The 9,508-nt window shown below is 46.0% G+C and overlaps 1 protein-coding gene across 8 annotated transcripts in view; it reads right to left on the reverse strand.

Annotated features, from left to right (window-relative positions):
* Positions 1–1,011, reverse strand: part of OTUD4 (OTU deubiquitinase 4) — a 64,389-nt gene extending 63,378 nt beyond the window's left edge. For 5 of the 8 annotated variants that reach the window (XM_090036325.1, XM_090036326.1, XM_090036323.1 and 2 more), the window contains exon 1: positions 800–1,008. The gene's annotated coding sequence lies outside the window, so the exon portion shown is untranslated. Of the gene's footprint in view, positions 1–635; positions 749–799 lie in introns of those variants that run through there. The other 3 variants (XM_090036328.1, XM_090036330.1, XM_090036327.1) reach the window with 3 other exon arrangements.
* Positions 1,012–9,508: the final 8,497 nt, after the last annotated feature.

Raw genomic sequence — 9,508 nt, forward strand, 5'->3', positions numbered from 1 at the left:
AGATACTTGCCAGTAGTAGGGCCACATAGTTTTTCAACAATTTAAAGGATTGTGAACTGATCTGTCTAATTTGACCTGCAACACACAAAAATTGCAAAAAAAGCCAGACAGGCAGAGGTGGATGAGTCTGGAACTCACCTCCAGCCACAAGGGCAGTTTCTGAGAGACCCCGAGACCTTGCCACCTGTCCAGGAATAAGCCTGTCTGGGCATCCTGTACAGTGCGAAGCTGCTCTGCACTGATAACCCAGCCTGCCTGGCAGTTTCCAAAGCAACCCAGCTGGGCTGTAGGCTTGCTAAACCTGGCCAGGCCGTGCAGTAACCCCGAGGCTGGCAAGTAGTTAAAAAAAAAAAAAAAGTGCTTTCTAGATCAAGTCTAAAAAAGGGTCCTTGACATCCTCATTTCAGGCCCCAGTGCTACTGCCCCAATGCAGCGGCTTGCACCTCACAACAACTTGCTTTGGCTTCTCTGAACAAAATTAAAATCCCCCAAATACACCGTGGGGAGGGCAGCAGTACAACTCGCCCCGCACCAGGGGCGAGCAGAAAGCTCCAGCCCCAGCGCACTGCCCCCAGCCGCTGCCATGCGGAGGGTGACCCCCGCCACCACCTGCAGAGCGGCCCCTCGATTCTTACCTCCCTCCCCCCACAGCGGGTGCGACTGCCTCACGAGCACAGACCGCTGGGGCTGGGCCAAGAACGCCTCGAGCCGCCTCCCCCCCACGTGCCCCACGTTCGGCAGCCCGGGGGGCCGTTGACATGGTGATGCTGCCCTTCCCTCCTCCCGGAGTGGCACTTACCAAGGCATGGGCAGGCCCAGAGCCACAAGGGCGCCGCCTCCTTTGCGTCGCAGTGGCCCTGGCAGCAGCGGTGTACACACTTCAGTCTCCCGCAGAGGCTGCTCCGCTTGCATCGCCTTCCTATGATGCTAATATCCCCTCCTCTGCCTGTGCTCATGGTTTGTCCCACCAGCCACACCTGAGCAGGCCGTCTGTGGGTTGTACCATGTGTGAAAAGCGGGGAGGGAGGAAGACCGGGGTGATTTGCCGCAGCACTGCACGGCGCGGCACTACTAAGGCATAACTAGTCAGTCCCACAGAAAGTGGAGGCAAGGCTGGGGAATAAGCTGGTGTACGCCCTCCCCCCACCCCCATTCCTGTATCAGAGAATGGTACAGTCCAGGGACCGCAGTCTCTCCTTGGCAGTAACTAGGTGCTTGGGCAGGGGGCGGAGCCAGAACTAGGGGGCGGAGTCAGGCTGCTATGGAACCCAGGTGGCCGCGCTCCTGTCTGCATCCCCATGCAGGCGTTCTGGCCAATGGGGTGGGAGCTGCTCAGAGCCCTGGCGCTGTGTTGCCTAGCTCAGGTCTCACGTGTGTCGGCAGGTATCCCGTATCAGGAGGGGCCTTGATCGGGGCGCTCAGATCTAGCAACACGTAATGTTCACTGGGACAGGCCATAAGTCTATGTAGCTCAGTCTCCTGTAGCCCTGGATGCGGATGCGGAGTGAACTGGGCATGACACAGGGTTTCCGCCCCCACCCACTGTTTCTTGCGTGCAGCCTTCAGCTTTTAGGGTCTGAGAAGTTGATTCAGGGCCTGTGCCACTAACTCCCCTGTTCCATCAGTACTGCTGCCCCTTTCTTCCCAAGACTTTGTACAACCCCTTTTTTGAAGCTGGCTAACTCAGCTTCCACAACATCTGGTAGCAACGAGTTCCACCCATCAAGGAGAAGCAGTGTGAAAACTTCCTTCTTTTGTTTTTTTAACTTACTACCTACTAGTTTTCCTGTTGTGACCCCCTAGTTCTTGTCTCGTGAGAGGGAGTAAATAATAAATCCCTATCTACTTTATCTTCTGATTTAATATTTGGAAGACCCTTGTTGTGCCCCCCTGAACCATCTCTTTTTCTAAACTAAATAGGTGTAGCCTGGCCTGCAGGAGCCCTGGCAGCCAGAACAGATCTAAAAATGTGGTGGGTGGGAATATGGCAGCAGTTGCCATTGTTGTGCTACCAAATGACCAGACCTTTGGGGAGCCCTGTGGGCAGTGCTGGACTATGACATGCGGAGGCTCTAAACTATGTCCAGTTTAAGAGGCTCCATAAAATAAAAATAATTCATGAAAATGGGTTTTCATGAAGTTTTAAGATGCAATTATTATTTCTGCACACATTTATGAACTCAATATGAATAATAACTGTGGAGCCATATATATGTATATTTTTGTCATATTAGAATGAAAATGTCCAAGTTTCTTTTCCTTATTTAAAGGCCCCTCATAATGTGAGGCCCTAAGCTGTATTTTAAGTAGTTTAAGCCTAAATCTGGCACTGCCTGCAGGCTGGATGCCATGCTAAACAGGCCATGGAGGTGGTCCAGGGCCCCATGTGGGCATCCACGGGCCAGCTGGAGGCAGTGCAGGGGCTCAGTCCTCCAGTACAAGGCTGAGTAGAGTCAGGGAAGCAGTACAGGGCCCAGTCCAGCACAAGGGATCCGTGCCACTCATCTGGCCCTTGCCACCAAAAGGTTGAACACCACTGGTTATTATTAAACTTCTTCCAAAAAAGGGTGTCTCCAAAAAAAACATTGGCTCTGAATCAGTTTTTCAGCCAAATACTCCTGCCATTTCAGAAGACAAGAGGAGGCAAAACAACCTTGCTACCCTCCCCCTCAAAAAAAAGATGTTAGATGAGGTTTTACAGTTATCTTTGGAAGTATCTCTATGCTACAGAGGAAGGGCTTGAGAGCTAGCAGGCAAGCTTTTCCATATTGTAAAGGATGAGTCTTTTCCTGTTCCTATAAGGCAGACTGTTCAGATCTGGTCAAGTTATCAGCATTAAAAATAATGCATCAGGGAGGCTCACTGTTCAGTAAAGATTTGCTGGAGTTTGGCAGCTACAGGCTGCAAAGGCTCCATGCTTAGGGGTGAGCAAACTTTTCTGTAATTACTGCAGGCTTACTGTTAACCCAGGCCCAGACACTTGGGAGTCATCCAACTTATCCTTGCACTCAAGGATCACTGGAGAAGTAGCAGTCTGATAAGAAGACACTGGGAATGAGACCTGATGGCCATGGACACTGGAGGGAGTGAATTGAGACAAGGAGTTGGAGTAGGGAAGAGATGTCGACTTCTTTTTAACATAGGTTTTGAAAGTTATTATACAAAGAGGTAGCACACTGAATACTCTGCCCAATTTTGGTCATCCAGTCTCCAAAAGAAAACAACAGACACAAAGGAGCATAGTTAAAAGTTTCTTTAAATCCATAGGTAGAAGTTAGGGAGGACTAAGGCTAGGTTACATTCTAGGAAATAAATAAAAATGTAAAGATAATACCATTGTCTTTATTCTAGCAAAGTTTCTTTTCATGAGTCTTTTTATTTGGCTTTTTTAATGATAAACATAAAAGATCTAAAACGGCAATGAAAATAATTCTAAACTGAAGAAATTTCCTTCACAAAGAGAGATTTGGGCAGAGGGGACAACTAGATTTGTTTTAGCTGACAGGAGACAAATATGCAGTAACATTAAATAATAAAAAGGCTTCAGTTGAGCAGACTTATTTTCTCATTTTCTCAGAATGTAAGAATAATGAACAATACATTTAAAAAGACAAGAACTCAAAATCAATAAAGGTATATTATTATTCAAATGTGTATTTAACTTGTGAATTCACTGTCATCTGATCTTATGGACTTCTGTTTAATGGAAACCAAAACAAGAATTGGGCATTTTATATAAGCATTTAAATTAGTTAGGATATCTCTAATAACTGTCATGAAGGCTCATACTTTAGGATATATTTAGTAAATTAACCACTGGCTGTATGGGATTGAGGAGAAAAACTCATTTTAGGCCAGTTACATGCAAACATATTCTGTAGGAGGGCTTCATCTTCATCTGGCCATTTGTTTGGAGACAGAAGAATAGCCTCTAGACCGGAGTGGCCAACCGGCAGCACAGGTGACACAAGTGGTACAGGCAGCCTGTGTGTGTGATACATGGCAAATCAGGGAGGGGACAGGCAGCACAGCAGCAGAGAGGGCATGAAGCAGAAAGCAAAGCAGCAAATTGAGCAGGGAGTACAGGGAAGGAAAGAAAGAAGCAAGCAGATGAGGCAGGGAGCATAGAGCTGGAAGCAGAGCAGCAGAACAGACAGAAGAATGGGATCAACCTCTCACTTAGTGAGGGGGTGGAGCTAATTTGTGGCACGCCATTCAAAACAATTACCCCGCTACCTACTCTAGACCATTACATTATTTTGATACGTTCTGATTCAGTACAGCAATTCTTAACTATATGGAGTAGTACTTTTCATCAGGGGTTGGCAACCTACAGGCCAGATCTGGAGTTGACATGGACATTCAGCAGTGGGAGGCTTTGAATATAGGCATTTTCCTTACTGCTGTGGGCAGAAGCACTGATTGTGATCAAGTCCTTGTTCCTGCCCACCTCAAGCCAGAGGTGAATCATTCCATCCTGCAGCCAGAAAAGGTTGCCTACTGCAGCTTTACACCACAAGTCATTCTTCTGAAGTCAGTGGAAGAAGCTGTAGGGAGAGATACATCCCAATAAGCGTTTGGCTATCACAATCTGGTGTTCAGATTCTAAGAGGCTGACAGTGGTTTGCTTGGCAAGCAAGGCTGGTTCCAAACTTTTTTCTCCCATATCTGAATTGTCTACTCAAAGCCATAGGTGTAATTCTCTCTTGTTAATACTGTCCTTCAAAAGATAAATATATACTGTTCGCTGCTTTTCTTGCTTGTAGCAGATAATTAGTATTTCTTACTCTGGGTCAATTCATGCTGACATACAGATCTGCTGCTGAAAACCAGCAGTTTTTCTTCCCACACAGAACCTTTGAACAGGTAAACAACAAATTATTAAAATTATTAAAACTATTTGTGCTAAGTAAACCAAGCTTTAGCATAAAGTGCTGGGAAAGATGCATCTTTTCTAACAGTTTAAAGCAGGGGCTGGCAACCTTTTACAACCTGTGGGCCAGAACAACCCAGCTTTGGGCCAGCACAGGCCAGCTGTCCAGCAGGAGGCAGGGAGCACTTTCCCCACACCAGGGCCAGGAATTGTGCATGCTTCTCCAAAACCCCACTCCCACACTATAGCTTTGGGGCGGGGGGGATCTGCAGAAAGGGGCAGCAGCACGGATGCAGTTAGTGCATGCCTAGCCCTGACCCAGCTGGAAGCTGCGTCTGCACAGCAGGGAAGAAACAGAGATGGGGCAAGCATGGGTGTAGCTGCTTGGCCTTGGGGTCAGTGCAGGCAAGCCCCACCCTACTGCTGATGCACTGCTGAAACCATTTGGCCTGTGTTGGACTGGAGCTGGGAGGGTGGGGAGAAGTGGCAGTGGCACAGGCACAGCAGAAAGCTGCTCAGCCTTGGCGCAGCTCCTTCGTGCCCGAATGCAGCCCATGTGCTGCCAACTCCTTGTCTAATGTAGAACACATGTTTGAGTTCTGTGGGTGGTGAATCAGACTTAAAACAAGAATGTGAATAAGCCAAACAGTATTTGCTTTATGGGCCTCTCACTCTCTCCTTTGGTTTTGCCAGAGAGGATAGCAGGCCTTAGACCTGTTATCAACCTTTTTAAAGTCAAGGCGCCCATCTTTAGGCTCAAGGCACCCTTGGGAAAATGCCAGTTCTTAGTCTTCACTCATTTTTTGACTACAGAAGAATAACAGAGCAATTCTTCTGTTGCAAAGAACTCAAAAAGACCACAGCAAGTCAAATGCTTTTAACATTATGGATTCCTATTTGGTCTCTGGGCTTATTTTATTAATTATGTTTGCACACCCAACAGTGTTAACACTGAGTGGCACCCCAAGATGACATAGCACCATGGTTGAAAATCACTACGATTGACTATGGGTGTGCATTTCTTGCTTCCACTGAGGAATCCAATGTATAATAATAATAATAATAATAGCAGTAAGCAATGTAAAGGAGTAATTTGATTACATAGCTAGCTGGGAGCTTGCCCCATTCTGATAAATAACACTGTTAGAACAGGATACCTAGAAGACATAATCATAAACCTTTCTCATCTGCCATCTTCATTTACAACCAAATTCTAGAACCATTTGTTAGTAGAAAAACTTGCATTTATGTAATGCCATTACTGCATGTCACTCCTAAATACGATCTCTTTTCAGAACTGTTTACTAATTAATTTATATACATAACATTAGTAAGGACACTATTAACATTTAGTGAAACAAAAAATCATTTTTAAGACAATGGAGAAGGTAGCTACACCCATTCAGGTGACAAGAAATGAAGGAATTGATGTTGACTTAGGCCAATGTGGAGTACAGTAATTATAGCAACAACCAATGTTGAATAGGTAGCTAAATGGATATCTATGCAAAAAATGAGAACTCAGCATAGGTGCTGACTTTGTGGGTACTCGGGCTCAAGCAGCCACCGAAAAAGGTAGCAGATGCTTGGTACCCATGAGCCACCAGTGCCCCAAGAAAAACGTCTGGAGTCAATCCAGGAGAGGAGCGTTCCTTGGCTGCCAAAGTGAGATGCCCCCTGCCTGCCCAGCAGTAGCCGGCACAACTCCACATTTCACCTTAGTGGCTGTGATGGTGCAGTGCTCCCTCCTGCGCTGGGTCCCCGTCACTGGGCCATGCAGGCAGCTCTGCTTAGAGCTGGTCCAGCCTGGCTGCAACCCCACATCCCACTGTGGGTGCAGAAATCTAGGGGGGCACATGCCCCCTGCTCCCTTGCTGTGTTGCCTGTGCACCCCTCCATGTGTTGCCCGTGCTTACGGCCCCCCCCCCACTCCCCACACACCCACCCCCTTCCTCACACACTGGGGGGCTGGAGCCTTGGGGTGGGGAGCAGTAGATCAGAAGTGAAAGGCACCATCAGGGACAGAGGGCTGTGGGTCAGGAGTAAGTGGCACTGGCTGGGCCAGGGGGACTGTGGCTTGAGAGTGAGGGGCAGGGCACCAGCATATCAGGGCTGCTCAGCACCCCAAAGCTGGATCAGGGGAAAGCCACAGCTGGACCCACATCCTGGTGAGTGAAGGGGGCAGGAGAAGCTCTCATTTTCCATGATAAAAAAAACCCAAAATCAAATGACAAAATATATAGGTATTTAGAATGTATGTTATTATAATTTTTGAAGCACTGGGTAGACTTCCAATTTGCTTTAAAGTTATAAATATATCAATAAAATATTGTGTTCAACTGATATGTATATAATGGTGTTTCATTTTAATCACAGAAAAATACGGAATTTGGGTTTTTAATCAGAGAATTTTGGATGTTTTTATCGGAGAAACTGGGATTTTTAAACAGAGAAAGCCAGGATTTCTGGTTACCACTGTGCACGTAATAGTCTGTATTGGGAACTATACCATGTAACTTAGAGCAAAGGAAGAGGCTCAAGAGGAAGTTGTTATATACAAGGGGACAATATTTCAAGAAGGAAAGTAGGTGCCACAAAGATATTGCTAGAAGCAATATGATATATAGATTCGAGAGCATGCCATTAATGAGCCAGAAGTGCTGGCAAAGCTATGGAGACAGCTCAGAAGTCTTAAAGGATGCTCTTCAGCTCTAAAGGCTTCACTGAGGTCAAGAAACCTCAGAGGAGAGGAAAGGGTATTGACATCCTCATAAGGAATGTTCTTAATGATGCAAAGAAAACAGTTTCTGTTCAGGAAGTATTCCAGATTAAAGTCAGTCCAGGTTACACCTATGTAAAAGATAACTGCAGAGAGGAGAGCAGGTTACTTTGTCAAACACTGTGCTGAGAAAGCGTAACTAAGAAATATGGTGATAGTGTGCCAAGGGGAGCAGAGAGTTTCATTTCTCACACAAACAAAATAAGTAGAGAGCACCCTATTCTATCAGGATGGATGGTTGATTTAAATCACTTGTAAACAGTTTAAATCAGCAAGCAGAAAATCTTGATTTAAAACATTGAATTTAATCTTTTACATTTTTGTTTTTTTCTGTTACAGAAAGTTTTATTTTCATTAGTTTGTAAGCATAAAAACATTTAGAAGTGCAAACTTTTGATTAAGTGTGATGGGTTTTTTACTAAACAGAGGTAGGGTAGTATATTTGGCCAGTGAAAAAGTACTTCCCATTGCCTCTGTGATCATGAACAGCAGCAGCCACTTTTTTCATGCCCCTCTTCCCAAGTTGGCAAACAAGGCAGTTGTCTCCATTGCCCCCCAGTTACACCACTGATTTTGCTTTTACACGATTCACTCTTAAGTGTTTAAATGGGCTGCACTTAGCGCTAACAGGCTTGATTAAATTACACGTAAGTGCAGTGAAATATAATAGTACTCACCTTTAACATTAGTGTAGAGGAATATCATGTTACTAATAAAGCTCTAGGGCTTTAGACAATATTGCCTTTCATCACTGTAAGATAACAGTTGGATGAAGTACTCTTGTTAACTAATAAGAACTATATTTGTCATCCTTTAACACTCAGACTTCAATCTTCTGGCCTCCACCTTGCTCACAGCAAGAGAACAACTAACATTCTCCAGTTCCAAGTAGTCAGATTGCAGATATGTATTTTTAGATTTGTTCCAGAAGTATTTAATGGCACTGGATATTGTTGGGGAAGAGGGTGTTATTTGCTTGGGGAAGATTGCTTTGATTTCATAGATTTCATAGACATTAGGGCTGGAAGGGAACTCAGAAGATCATCGAGTCCAGCCCCTTGCCCAAAGGGCAGGAAGTCAGCTAGGGTCATAGGATCCCAGCAAGATAAGCATCCAATTTACTCTTGAAGGTGTTCAATGTAGGTGCTTGAACCACCTCCGATGGCAGGCTGTTCCAGACCTTGGGGGCTCAGACAGTGAAGAAATTCTTCCTTACGTTCAGCCGGAAATGGTCTTGTAGTAGTTTATGACCGTTCCATCTCGTCATCCCTTTGGGCGCTCTGGTGAACAAATGTTCCCCCAGATACTGCTGGTCACCCCTGATAAACTTATAGGTGGCCATCAGATCACCCCTGAGCCTCCGCTTTTCCAGGCTAAAGAGCCTCATGGCTCTCAGCCTGTCATCGTAAGGTCTGTTTTCCTGACCTCTGATCATGCGTGTGGCTCTTCTCTGCACTCTCTCAAGCCTCTCCACATCCTTTTTGAATTGTGGAGCCCAAAACTGGATGCAATACTCCAGCTGCAACCTCACCAAGGCCGAGTACAAGGGGAGAAGCACATCCTGGGATTTGCTTGAGAAGCGTCTCTGGATGCAAGCCAGCGTTTTGGTCGTTTTATTAGCCGCAGCATCACACTGTAGGCTCATGTTCATCTTGTGGTCAATGATGACCCCTAAGTCTTTTTCTTCCATAGTGCTAGCCAGCGTAGCACTGCCGAGCCTATAAGGATGCTGCAGGTTTTTTTTCCCCAAGGTGGAGAACCTTGCATTTTTCAGTGTTAAACACCATCAGGTTCTCGTCCGCCCATTTGCTGAGCCTGTCTAGGTCCAGCCTGGATCACCCGCCTGTCTTCTGGCG

The sequence above is a fragment of the Crocodylus siamensis genome, chromosome 2 (assembly GCF_052110815.1).
Source record: "Crocodylus siamensis isolate JL-2025a chromosome 2, ASM5211081v1, whole genome shotgun sequence".
NCBI classification, from domain to species: domain Eukaryota; kingdom Metazoa; phylum Chordata; order Crocodylia; family Crocodylidae; genus Crocodylus; species Crocodylus siamensis.